Source organism: Triturus cristatus, chromosome 1_2 (genome assembly GCF_964204655.1).
Source record: "Triturus cristatus chromosome 1_2, aTriCri1.1, whole genome shotgun sequence".
Classification (NCBI taxonomy): Eukaryota; Metazoa; Chordata; class Amphibia; order Caudata; family Salamandridae; genus Triturus; species Triturus cristatus.
Window position 1 is genome coordinate 277,726,744 of NC_140580.1, and position 13,458 is coordinate 277,740,201.

Here is a 13,458-nt window from a genome sequence, read left to right on the forward strand (position 1 = left end):
GTAGCAGCATGGAACAGCTGGGGAAGGAGCGTGCCTAAATTTACTATGAAATATATTGTAATAACCCTACACTGGTATGTGAAATTGAGCAGGTTTTAATCACGTGCTGCACATTACTGTGTTATATCGTGGTCTGGCACACAATAATTGAGGGATGAGAGCCTGTGGTGTAACACAGGCTCTTCCTGAGATGTTGCCGTTTGATTCTTCGTTTAGCCGGCCTGATGAGTTGGGCACAATGAAATAAATATTGTATTGCTCCTACATGTGTTTTCACTGTTGCTTTGCCACGCTAGACAGATGCTGATCTCACTATTTAAACTTGAGACATCTGCAGTTTTATTTATATTAAAAACCGTCCACAAAGCCGTCATTTCTCCAGCATCCATCTGGGATTTAAGTCCAGCAGCTCTGAAGCCTAACAAACCGAAGAGCTGTTCAATTTTTAGCAGAGGCAGCCCCCAAAGGGGGCCCCAAGGGGCGGCACCATAACGGCCGCCAGAGCCCACAGGGAACTGATTCGAACTGCGAAGAGCGCACAAGAACCTCTCCTCCCCCTTCTCAAGAACAAAGGGAAGAGAGAAAGGGAGAGGGGGATAAAAGGCGACGCTCCCCAATGGGCAGCTCACCTTTGCATCAGGGAGCTGGGGGAGCGGCGCCAACGGATTTCGAGTGCGTGGCATCGGGGCCAGTGCTGCCCACTTTGGAGCGGTGGAACTGAGTTCGAGTCTCAGCGTCGGCAGAAAGTGATTTTTCGAGTTCATCGGGCCCGCCGTGGCGCTGCTCTCCCCAACCTCCAAGGATTGAGCCATCCCCCACTGTGGTTACCCCCACTGTGGTTACCCCCACCGACTACCAGGAGGCGGCCCGGCCGGAACTTGGAGGCCCACGGCGAGACAGGACCGGAGGCCCGAGGTATGATCCCCAGCGCTCCTAGATGCGTAGAGGAGGATCTTAGCTCCGGCGACGAACAGGGTAGAGCGGGACAGCAGTGGTGCATACATGCCAACCCTCCCGATTCAGGCGGGAGACTACCGATTTCAAGGCTAGTCTCCCGCCTCCCGATTCCTGTAAGCAAAAACCCGATTCCTCAGGGGTTTCAGCTGTCAGGGCTTGGTATTGTGTAACGTGCTTAATTCTTTCAGCACTAGTCAGAGTGGCGATGCAGGGGCTCTAAAGGGGTGAAAAACCAACAAAGCCCCATTAACAAGCAAATGGTCTTTTAAAGACCTGTGAAGTACTTGGGGGCAGCTGTGCCCCGGAAGCTCTTTCAGTCCAGGCTGCCACACAGGGGGGGAGGGTGTATGCACTGCCAGCAACCTGCCAGGCCAGTGCACAACCCTCACTTGCATCACCCTCTCTCTGCCTGCCATTGCGCTCCATGCTTCTGAAAGGTAAGAAGAAGAAGCATTTACAATGCAATGGTCTCGGGCATTGTTAAAGTTAGAGCTATTGGCATTGCTCATGACATTATTTTTGTTTATGTTTTTGTTTTTAAAACATTTAAAGCAACGGCATTGTTATTTACAATGTCAATAGCTTAATCTCTCTCAAATGATGCGTATCAGTAAATGCAGCCTGCTACACTCTTTCAACAATTACATTGAGCCTGCACCGCAAAGATCACACCCTGAGCAGGTCACCTCTTCTGCTTTAAGAATACAGATTGGCCTATGTGTTCCGCTGCCAATAACTGTACTAAGCACAGGGCTTTAAGTGGGCCAGGTCCTGCCGGTGGTCAGCACCAGTAGTTTTAAAAAGTAGATGCTGAGGTGAGGCTATCGGGCTCTCCATGTTTGCCCTCGCCATCAGGGTGAAACGAAATCATAACTCTGTAGCAGGAACATCCTTCACTGTCTGTGATGTAACATCAAAGAGACTTGTTATAGTTCTTCCACAGCCTCATCGTTTCAGAACTGAAGCATTTTCAACATTATAAGCAAACGAAGCCATAGTTGTTCCTTATTTATCTTATGCAACTAACAACCATTGACAAAGCCAATAGTCATGGCTTGTTGTAGGTGTAAGTTACATGTTGTATTATATATCTAGATACAATTAAAAAAGAGACAAAATACTAGTCGGGAAGCACACTATGCTAAGCACAGATTTTTTTCACTTAAATGTTTTAAGCCACGCCCTTAATTAAATCGACCACGCCTCTCTGAAAGACCCCTGTACATGTGCATGCCTCCTGCTTTTATGAAAACTGAATACCACCGCTACGCCGAAAAGCATGAGGAAATTAAGAGTGCATTATTAATAATGACAGACTCTAGCTGTAAGTCCAGCACAAGAAGTGTGCATTGTACTGTATTGTATTTTCAAAAGACATCACACGTCTTCATTCCAGGTCTCTGCAAGTTTCTTCTTGACAACCTGAAATTACCGGTGATTAAAAAAAGAAAAGAAGGTATCAGAAATATGCCGGAAATAAACTGTCTAATTAATAGAAAGTGCACTGGTTGCCATGGAAACACAGACCAAACAAATATTAGCCGCTGTTCAATCCCAGAAGCCAATGCAATTACGCAGTCTTTTGCTTTTGTCCAGAGGCCAGGAAGTAGCGAAACTGCAGGTTGTTCGCGCCTGTCAGAGGTCTCACACTTGAGGTCTGTGAGTTTAAATACCTGGCGAACCCATATCACAGCGTTCCCGATAGCGCTTCGAGGAGGGCGTGGGTGCCTTCTGCTTGCGTTTGTCTCATTTTGTGGCTCGCGCAGAGCACTGTTGCCCGGGTTAGTTACCTTTCCATAAACCGATCACAAATGCTTTATTTTGGAGGAGAGGGGGGGGGGGGGTCGGGGGAGGGGGAACGGCCAAGCCCTAGAATTACACGAGACGGGACTGATATTTGTTATTTTTAAAAAGTTTAGACACTGTTTAGTGATTCGGAGTGACAAATTACTCCTTTCCATAAAATATTTTGTAGTCCTGTGGGAACAAAGGATTCACATAACCTCGTGAGATTGCAGCCTCGAACAAATAAGGCCGCATGGGATCTTTGTTTACTCGCAGCCTTCGCTAGCCGAGACCTAAAAACGTCATCTAGTGCGACACCCTAACTAACCCAAAGACTCTTTTGGATAGCAGGCATGTATTACCACGTGATCCCTAATCAGCTCTTTTTGCAAACCCCCCCAAAAAACCTTGCAATCAATCAACCAACTTCTGTAATTTAGACACATAGTCAGTAAGTCTCAAGTCAAATGGGCACTAGCGATACTAAATGAGTGAACATCCCACGAAACACCAGTATTAGGCGATTGTACACATGTAAATCCATGGGGCCCAAATAATGTAATTAAGTCAGAGACAGAATAAAAAGATCAGCAGGGGAAACGCAATGTGGATGTTCTGCCATAGCAAATGTTATGTAAAAGTAGTCTTGTAAATTTCTGTGCGTATATACACATAAATATACAATGATTTCAGCGGGTCGGTACTGAGTTCCAGCACTTTTTTATTTTGAGAGGGAGTGTATCTGCACTTCTCATGAAAAACAGAACACTGTTAATTGGAAAGTACTGGCACTTCCCAGAAACGAGATGTAACAGTGAGACTAGAGGCTTTAGTCCTGCTTTTATGACTGACCTGTCCCAGTACTTGCTTCTCAACATCTGGTCACCCTAATCAAGTGACACATAAAGCTCTGAACTATCACACATAAGTGTTGTCAAAAAAGAAAACATCACACATAAGCAGACTGAAATCTTGGCGGCTATGTGCTGATGACCGGCTGCGTTTGGCAACCAAGCGGCACTGGGGTGACGGTCAGGAAGCTATGCTGCGGAGAGTGCTTCTTGACAGTGACACACTCAACATGCGTGTCAACTAGACTGCTTCTCTAACGAGCTGCTGTAGACACACACAACCTCTGTAAAAGACGCACTAGAGTGGGCCTAGCTCTTCCAAAAGCAGTGGACTACTTACCCAATGGCTCCACGGTGAAGGCTGACATGGGATACATCGGGGAGCAGGGGAGGAATTCTAGGTGGTGGTTAATTTCGGGAGCAGGAAGCGACCAATTCCCCGGTGCTGGAGCCACGTGATAAGCAGAACTCCGTGGATTCCCGCTCCTAACCACGCCTATCCAATGACAGCAGTTTCCGATTGGTTAGCAGTTTCAGCGGTCTCTTTGATTTAATTTTCTCGGGTTGGCGCGAAGGAGCAGGCTGGAAGGAGAAACGATAGAGTTCACGAACGGGACAGAGCGCCCCTGCTTCCAAACGCGGATGCTCAAAAGCCGCATTGCACGAAGGGATAACTATGGGCTTTTGAGAGGTGTGCAGGAGGAACGGGCAACTCAAATTTTAAGGAAATAGAGCTGTTACTAAAGCTTACACGATCTGACAACCACCCAACACGGGTGCCTTCCTCAATAGTTCCAGACATTTCAAAACACTTAGCTCGTGAATTTTTTCGATCTAAGTACACCCAGGATGACTTCTTAAACTTCCGTGCTAGTAATATGGCGTACCTGACTGCTTCATGTTTTTTCCTCAAATGATACGTTTGCGGTCTACTTCTTTACAACACTTGGGACACCTCTTAGCAACGTCGATGCCGCTCGCAGCTGTACATGGCAGAAGCTTCTGACCAGCACCCGCTCTGCGCAGACACCACTGCCTTTCTCCGAGGTCAAGAAGACATGCCTCGGAGAAACGCAGTGGCGTTTTCGGATTCGGGGGCGTGTTTCTTTTTCTCTCCTCTTGCTATTGGCTGGAGGAGAGAAAAACACGCCTAAAAAAGGGCATGGCTAAAAAGTGGAAAGAACAGCACGGAACACGCCCCCGAATCTGAAAAAGACGGAGCCTATTTGGAGGGACGGCTCTCTCCTCCAATGGCTGGCCTCCGTTTAGGAAGCCAGCCAATGGAGGAGAGGCAAAAAGAAAGGCGGGCTAAATAGCCACTCTAAGAATCATAAGATCTCCGGACTTCCGGTTCTGCCTACGGCAGACCGGACGGTCCCTGCGTTTCAAATTTCCGATCCTGCAGCAGCACACTTCCAAAGCCCATACATGACAGTAACCCGATTCAAGGCCCCATTCTTACGATTTTCTTTTTTAAATCTCCCACTTTGCTCTTCTGAAATGTTGGCATGTATGGTGGTGGTAAGGTGGATTTGTGCGCTAGCTGCAGCAAGGCGGGAGAGGTTTGCCGACTGGGGTTGGCATACGGCAAGTAATATGGTTGTGGCTCGTTTCCTGATTCCAGGACAATTGCAAATCAAACTGCAACTTACTGAGTTTCTTCAGCAAACACGAGATGAGGTTTAATCTACAAAGCTTGTGAGCCTTTCCCATCGAAAGAGCAGGTCGTAATTAACGAAACTAGCAGTTTGAGAAAACAGAAACTACGGTATGGGGCGCCATAGTGGTAATGCTGATTAGCTGCCACAACAAGAAACATATCAGGGCTCTGGTATAAGTTGTAACCTCAAAAAAGCTCCAGAATCAGGCTTAAGGCCCTGTATGCTCTCTTCTTGTGATTCCACTGTACTACAAGCATGTGGCAAAGAATTACGCAGTAGTAAACCCATTTTAACATGCCAGGAGTTCTCATGTAAAATTCTGACTGCCTTAAAATAAAAACTTTTGCAGCCGCAAACATATGTGTTTACTACGGTCAGACTGGCCTATATGGCAGGCACACAGGCAGTGCCTGAAGGGCTGGGGGTTCTGAAAGGCAAGTGTGTGGACCTGTTATGTGTCTGTTTGGGGACCTGTAATGGTATGCTGGGCCGGTTTTACGGTTTATTTCCCTGATATTATAATAAACGTTGCCACAGCACGCTCAAATCCATGCGGTTTTCCATATATCTTGAAAATCACTTTACATGTTCAAAACTACCCCAATTTGCCGGTATTCACTGCAATGGCATCTTACAAAGCCATAAATGACTACAGAGCATGCAAAGAATTAACTAGCTTGGTTTTGGGGAGATAAGGCGGATTTAGTACTCAGTCTGATATACGTAAGCCTTCATCTGACCTAGATATAACATACTCAGAGACGGAAATTAACCCATTCTCCATGCGTTGGTTTCAATTTTATTACTTTCTATGATGATACTCTGTGGATTTTTGTGCCTTGAATGATATTTTGGGAGTTCCTAAAGCTTAAGAGGGAATAGGATGGCCACGAGGATAGAAGGCAGAATATTAAAATCCCGTAATTGGTTGTGTGCGCTATAGATATCCCGGTGCACGTGTATTTTGCGAAAGGCATTTACGCTCCGTCGTGTTGCAGCTTCGCAAGTTAAGTCGCAGTGTTTTAGCGTGAAAAATGCGCGACTTGAAAGCAGATGAGGATGCATTTGTTAATACTCGTATCCCACTATAGGGCGCAGCTAAAGGGAAAAACGCACAGATGCCACTGACACCCTAAAGAAAAACTATGGTCAAATCACTTAATATCCCCGGTGCCTAACAAAGAAGGCCCCCAGCATGTAACACAACCGGGGCTCATGTAAAGCGCTCCGGCACCTTCAGGCCAAGTAAATAACAAAAGTTACATTCCTATCAATTGAGACTGAACAGGCCCTGGCTGCACGCATGCTGCTCAGCTCAGGACCGGCTCTGGGGCGGTCCGCCCGCACCGGGTACTGACCTGGCATCGGGGCGCCTGTTTTGCCAGTTTATATTGGGATAAAACGCCCTGCTGCCATTTCCGTCTCCAGTAATTTTCGGGGAACAATTTTCAGGGAACAGTGATTAACGTTCCTCCTGGTGAGAACAGGGGCTTGTCTGGTAAGAATTTTGACTCGGGGGAAGTTTTTATTCATGGTATGCAGCGCTGAGGGTTAATATTAGGGGTGGGCGGAATTTGCGTAATCGCGTTACGCAAATCTCCGCGAAACGGTAAAAAATCTCCACGAACACGCAGAAATTTCGCAAACACGCGGAATTGCTTGTTCACGATGCTTTTTTCCTGTTCGCAATCGCTGTTTGCGTGCTTGGGGGGAAATATCTCGCGAACACGCATTTTGAGAACGCGAACAAGCTAAAAATTTCGCGAAGTCACGGAACGCAGACTTTTGGACAATTTCGCGTTCTGCGCGGAACGCGAAATTACCCAAATTCCGCAAATTCCGCAAGCGGAACGGAATTTACCGCCCAGGCCTAGTTAATATGCCTGCTGCAAAGAACAGGTAAAGGGGGGGGGGGGCAGTGGAGCAGCAGAGCCCTACACACCAATTCATCAGTCCCTGGAGCAGCTAGGTTAAGTAATTTGTGATAGACCGCCTGGGATGCTTGCTGGAACTACATGGCTGCTTCACCCTCCCTGCGTTTGCTGCCGTGAACTGCCGGCCCCGTCGCGGTGTGCTAGCCCTCTGCCATATTTGGGGACACTTGCCTCTCTGGTCTGTGCCGCCCCAGCATGAATTGGTGGGAAGTGGTGGCGCTTGAACCCAGACTGCCTCTGTGAGGCCTTATGCTGGTCTCTCCCCTTTTTTCTGGCTCACTGCATGTGACCCGCCTCTTGGCCTGGACCTCCCGCTGGGCCTGTTTAGGACTATCCATGGCATCCTTGACCTGCCCATCTTAAGGCCTGTCACCATATTCTTAACTACTGTGTGAGATTGCTCCCTCCACTGGGCTGTGTTGTGACCAGGTTGGGGTCATGAAATGCCTTCCCATTTAACCTCATTTACACCCTTCACTGAAAGTGTCCATGACAGAGTGACCCACTTTGTCCCTGATAATACTCGACGTGCATCTGGCCTACTGCCTCCGGCCCCCCTTCACGAATCATGACAAACTGTCTCTGTCATTACGGGATCAGCTGCTCATTCTACCACGAGGCGTTGGTAAGGGGGGTGTATCTCTTCTGCCGGCAGTGTCTTGCGGAGTCACCACACTGCCGATATGGCTAAAGACAAGACTACCCGTCCGACTACCTCTCAGACTCGAATAGAGCGGTTCAATACTGGACCCGCGAAAGGCCATCCTGGATGCCCTGGAGGAGGTATCGGTGGCTTCTTGTTTGCTGGAGACCTAGCCATTATCCCCCAAACCTTTCAAACCTCACAAGTGGCAGTGGAAACTAAAATCGGAGCGGTGTGCATGGGTGTGGTGCTACTCAGTCAGGACCTCAGAAATGCCATGACCTTGATCACGGAGGCCGAATCCTAAATCTCTGCTGTGAAGGATGAGGTCACATCCCTTAAGGCCCAGGTCACCAGCCTTCTACATGTTCGTCATATTTGCACCACCGCGCCGAGGACGCTGGGAACCGGTCACAGCGCAATGATGTGCGTGTGATTGGCATCCCTGAAGGAACTGAGCCTCAACAAGTTACATACTTCCTGAAAACATGGATTAGGTCCGGGATGTGAGCGGATCAACTATCTTCCTGGTTCACAATCGAGAGGGCCCACTGAGCTTTGCCCCTAAACCTCCTCCGGGCGCCTTTCCAAAAACCAATGATTGCATGAATTCTAAACTTCAGAAACAGAGATGCAATCCTGAGGGAGGGCCTCTCCCGGTTAGAACTTTGCTGTGGGGATGTCAGAGTTCTCCTCTTCACTGTCTACACCCCGGATGTGCAGCAGTGGCACCACTCGTACACTGAGATCAAACAGAAATAGCGTGATACACGCTAACAAGTCCCACTTCTTCGAGACTCTGGAGTTGGCCTGGTTGGAGCTCATAGAGGAATGACCCCTTCAAGCTCATGCAGAGGTCTCACCTTGAGGGACAGGGACCAGCTAAGAACTCAAGGTGCCCAACCCATGAAGGTACAGCACCCTCTTCCACAAGAGGCACCATGCCAATCTCTCTGCATCACCCTCCAGACCTATCCCAATGAGGGAACTCCCTCCTTCTTTGTCACATAAGGCCTGGGTTCCGTTGAGGAGGAGCAAGAAACAGACAAAGAGACTCTTCTTGGCAAAGCAGCCCTCTTGCCTGCTATGAACCTGCAGATACAGATCTTTCTCAAAGTTCCGCATTGTGACACTCATGCTACTCAAAGTACACAGGACTTGGTCACAATCTCAGTTGAGCGTTGTTTCACTTATTTTGATGGCACTCAGCAATTTCTTACCTTTGGGGGGGTCCAGCATTCATGATTCCCCTCATTAGATGCTCATTTCTTCTCGATTTTCCTTTTCCAATGGCGACATAAGCTTCTGGTATGCAAGTATGGGGTGGGGAGGGAGTTGGGGAGGTTTGAAACTTCTATGAGTGCTGCATTGTGCAGCACACATAGACGTTGCAAATTGTCATTTTTTTTAATGATTGTTTATGTGCAGGAAGGGTCACCTTGTTGCACATAAACAATCATTCTTGTTTTTTTTCTGTTTCCATGTGTGCTGCACAATGCAGGTTTATAGATGGGCAGCGTCAAAATCAAAGGGTGTTGCGGCAGAACGTCCACTGCAGCACCCATTGCCCACCCCTATCAGGCTAATTTTAGCGTGAAAGGGTGCCTTATTTACAACGTGGCGTTAAGCCACATTAAATGGCTCATCGCCGCCTTGTAAATAAGGCGGAGCCCCTATCACCACAGGAACCTCTATAAAAGTGACGTTCTTGTGGCAATAGGGGCTTGAAATATGCCAAGCGTGTGTCATAATGTTCTTAATTTTCACTGCTCAAAATTCAATATCTGTTAATCAAAAATAAATTTCACAAAACTTCTAGATAATTGTGCATGTGATGTACTCAAGAATTGAATCATGACCTGTCTACAGGTTCTTATTTGCAGGCCACTGAATAATTTTCAGACAAGTTTACTATGTGCAACTGTCAGTAGAGGAGATACACGAAGGATAATCACTATAGTTTCTTAATTTTGCCTGCACAGCTGGCAGTTTGCAGTTGGCTAGGAGTGTTTCAAATATGGGATCATGTCTTCTGTAGGAAAACTACCCAGCCGATAATTTACAAGTTTTTCTTGGTGTAAGGTGAGTAAGGGGACACTAGATATTGATGATAAGTTGAGTGTGAAGAAGAATAAATAATTGTCTATGTGTAGGACTTCCTGGCAAGCTGGTCTTTGCCTTGTATGTGTCAGAAAATCCTCACAAATTTGTATTCAACAAATCTGCAGATTTCCAGAGGACTTCAAGGCTTCAGGTGGTTAGTGCGAAGCAAAGATAATCATGCCACGGAATATGTTTTTTAATTCTGGTAATTATTTTCCATAATCGAGAATTCAGGGAGTTTTCTGGAGCTTATCTTAACTTTTTGTAGATCTTAATGAATGCTCCTTGGTGAATTAAATTTTGTTTTACACGGCCCAATTCTAGCCTGTGCCTTGGAGGTATTTAGTTGCAACTAAATAAGTGCCTGAAAGGTTGGCTTGAATAGTTCCAAAAAATGCGGAATCTTGCCCATGCATAATTTCAGATCCGTAAGTAAATGTTGGAATTACCTTACTTTTATTTTTTAATGTTTTATTGCCATTTTAACATATACATTGTACAGGCTACGAAGCATATTGTCTGGTATAAACAGTGCAGTTGTCTTAACTCACTACTAAACAATGCAGCAGGTTAAGCGTACAGGATTATAAAAAGGTAGAACAAATTATAACCCGCCCAAGACGTTCAGGTACATAAATGAGTGCGCCTAAGCACAGGTGACATTAACTGATGCCAGAAATACAGTAAAACAGAAGTAAGGGTTGGAATTAGCTTACTGTGTATTGGGTTTTTAGGAGAGGTACAAGTGTAGGGCTGCCCAGATTATTATACAAAGATGTAAATGCAAAGAGTAGGGATTTAGCTTTTGTTTTTGTGATTGAAAATGTAGTTTGAAGCCATCCCAGGCCGCCATGCTCACAGGGCACACCGCAGGTCAATACAACCAAAGGAGTTCAATGCAATCATGTCTGGGGGAGAGACCGCTCCCCAATTGTAGCTCCAGGACCAGGGCAGGCCAGGTGGCTGGCCCCTACCTCAGTGTCACCAACTGTCTGTAGTTCTTGGGGGCATGTGCATACGAATCAATAATGCAAGTCAGGGACCCTAGCTCACCCAGGTCAGGCCCCAGGCTAGTCCACCTATCCAGCTATGTCCCATCACTCGCGGGAGCTGATCCGGCGCCACCCCAAAGAAGACCTTCACAATGCGCCCCCCCATCCGGCACCGCAGCCACTCCCAGAGCCCAGGGGGTCTCTTCACTATCAGGGCCAGGCCACGAGTGTCTAAACTCCAAAGCTGGGGGAGGGGCAAAAACAGAGTAGGACTGTGGTACTCTCCCACGAACCACCAGGCCCAGGCCTCAAGAGTCAGCCTGCAAGCGTCAGCAAGGCCCGCATAGCCACCTCCACAGTCTCCTCAGTACGGGGCATCCGGGAAGGCCAGAAGTAGCATCTGCAGCGTCTCCCCCTCAGTCTTTGCTTGGTCAGCGTCCTTTGCTCCGAGGGCCTTGCACGCAGGTTGGCCACTCCTTCTCGGCACTCGTGGCTCAGTAGCATCCTGACTGGCAGGACAGCACAGTGAGGTATTCCATTGTTTCAGGACACCTACACAGCTTCGTCCCACACTAAAGGTCACTGGGACTGTGGGAGAGGTCAGGATGGCAGACAGTTGTGTGGATAATCACCAGATTACAGAGGGTCTATGCAGAGCTCTGCTAATGAGCGTCCATCGTGCTGGCTGTCCAAGCCATGCCCAAAACGTTTAATAAAATGTATGGATCATGCTATATTTCTCATGCCTCTCCATTAAATCTATGTAGTTCATTGAGACACTTCATTCACAAATTATATTTCTCACCTTTAAAAAAAATGTACTATTACATTTTATACACTATGGGCCCGATTCACAAAGGTAAAGTTAGACGAAAGTCTAACTTTACAACTTTTGGTATTGACAAAGGGCATTTACTACTCGTAAATGCCATTTGTGAATACTGAAAGTCTAACTTCACGACTTTCAGTATTCACAAAGGTCACTTACTACTCTTGTCTAAGTTTACCTTTGTGAATTGGGCCCATATTTTATGAAATGTAATAGTACATTAAAAGGCAAGAAATATAATTTGTGAATGAAGTGTTTCCATTAACTACATAGATTTAATGGAGAGGAATGAGAAATATAGCATGATCCATAAATTTCATGAAACATTTTGGGCATGGCTTGGACAGCCAGCATGATGGGCGCTCATTAGCAGAGCTCTGCATGAACCCTCTGTCTTTATTTTATTTTATTAACAAACATTTTTTAATAATGTATTTTATACACTGCAACTTTATTACAAATGTATAATCAAAATGATTTACTTAACTTTTGTTACGGTTTTTACTATCATGCAATAGCAAAAGAAATACATTTTTTATACATCTGCATACATCTTTATCATGACATTGGTATGCTATAAATAGTATGAAGAAAGTAGTCTATGTTTTTCGTAATTGACTCAAGTATTCTGTAGCTGCAAGCTCTACTTGAGAAGCTTACTGAATTAGCGTACTATAAGAGAAGGAGATGGATGCCATCTTGGATGGAAACCTTGCATACAACAGAATGGTGATACCTTACTAGGACAATGATTTGCAATTGTAAGATTGGAAACTCAATCATCTCCAGTAGAATTGCAATATGATTGTAAATACTACTTACATTTCTGATTAGTTCACTCAGTCTAGCCACTGGATTAAGTATGTCTAACAAAAGATTGAGCTTGTTTGATTCCCAATGCTATACATAAAGTCTTCCAAAAGCCTGACAGATTCTGAGGGCTCCTACCAGAGATGATTGTATGAGGTAATCCGTGTAAATGCATCTGTCAAAAAGCACTGGGCCAATGCTTCAGTTGCTGATAATTTTTGGAAGGGATAAAAAAAGAATAATCTTTGAAAAAATGTCAACGGTCACCATTATCACTTAATAACCTTCGGAAGGGGGAAGATAAGTAATGAAATCTGTCAAGATCTTGTACCATGGTACAGGGGACATCAGCAAAGGCTGCAAATATCTAAAAGCTTTAGAGTGCAAGGACTTGTGTTGAACACAAATAGGATATACAAGAACATATTACTGACCCTCATTCCACCCACCACGTGGTATCTTGGGGACCAACAGTACTGTCCTCTGTGTCACTCTCTGCTCACTCAAGACCCTTCAAGTCTCCACAGCCGCAAATATGATGGAACAACTCTGTTGATAGGAAGGGCCTGCTTCTAACATGGTATGGCATGCAGCTATGTACTGAGCAGAACTGTCTTGGAGATTTTTTACCCTTCCACTGCATATACTTTGGTAAACTCAGATCTGCGGCTTAGTTCTGGGTACATATATAACACTGCATGGCACAAAATCTAACTTTTCCAATATGTCAAAATAAACCTGCAAGAGTATGAATTAAGAACTGTCATCAAGGTCAGGGTCTTGTTACACCTAGACTACAGTAACATCCCTCCCTCAAATGCATCCCTGACTTAGGGCCCAATGTACACTTTGGCAGAGGGAGCATGTACCATTTCCCATGGTGGAGTACTTTA

General features: G+C 46.0%; 1 protein-coding gene across 6 annotated transcripts in view; it reads right to left on the reverse strand.

Annotated features, from left to right (window-relative positions):
• The window catches only part of LOC146867157 (uncharacterized), a 1,274,092-nt gene that overhangs the window by 429,211 nt on the left and 831,423 nt on the right, over positions 1 to 13,458 (reverse strand). The gene's annotated exons all lie outside the window — the stretch shown is intronic.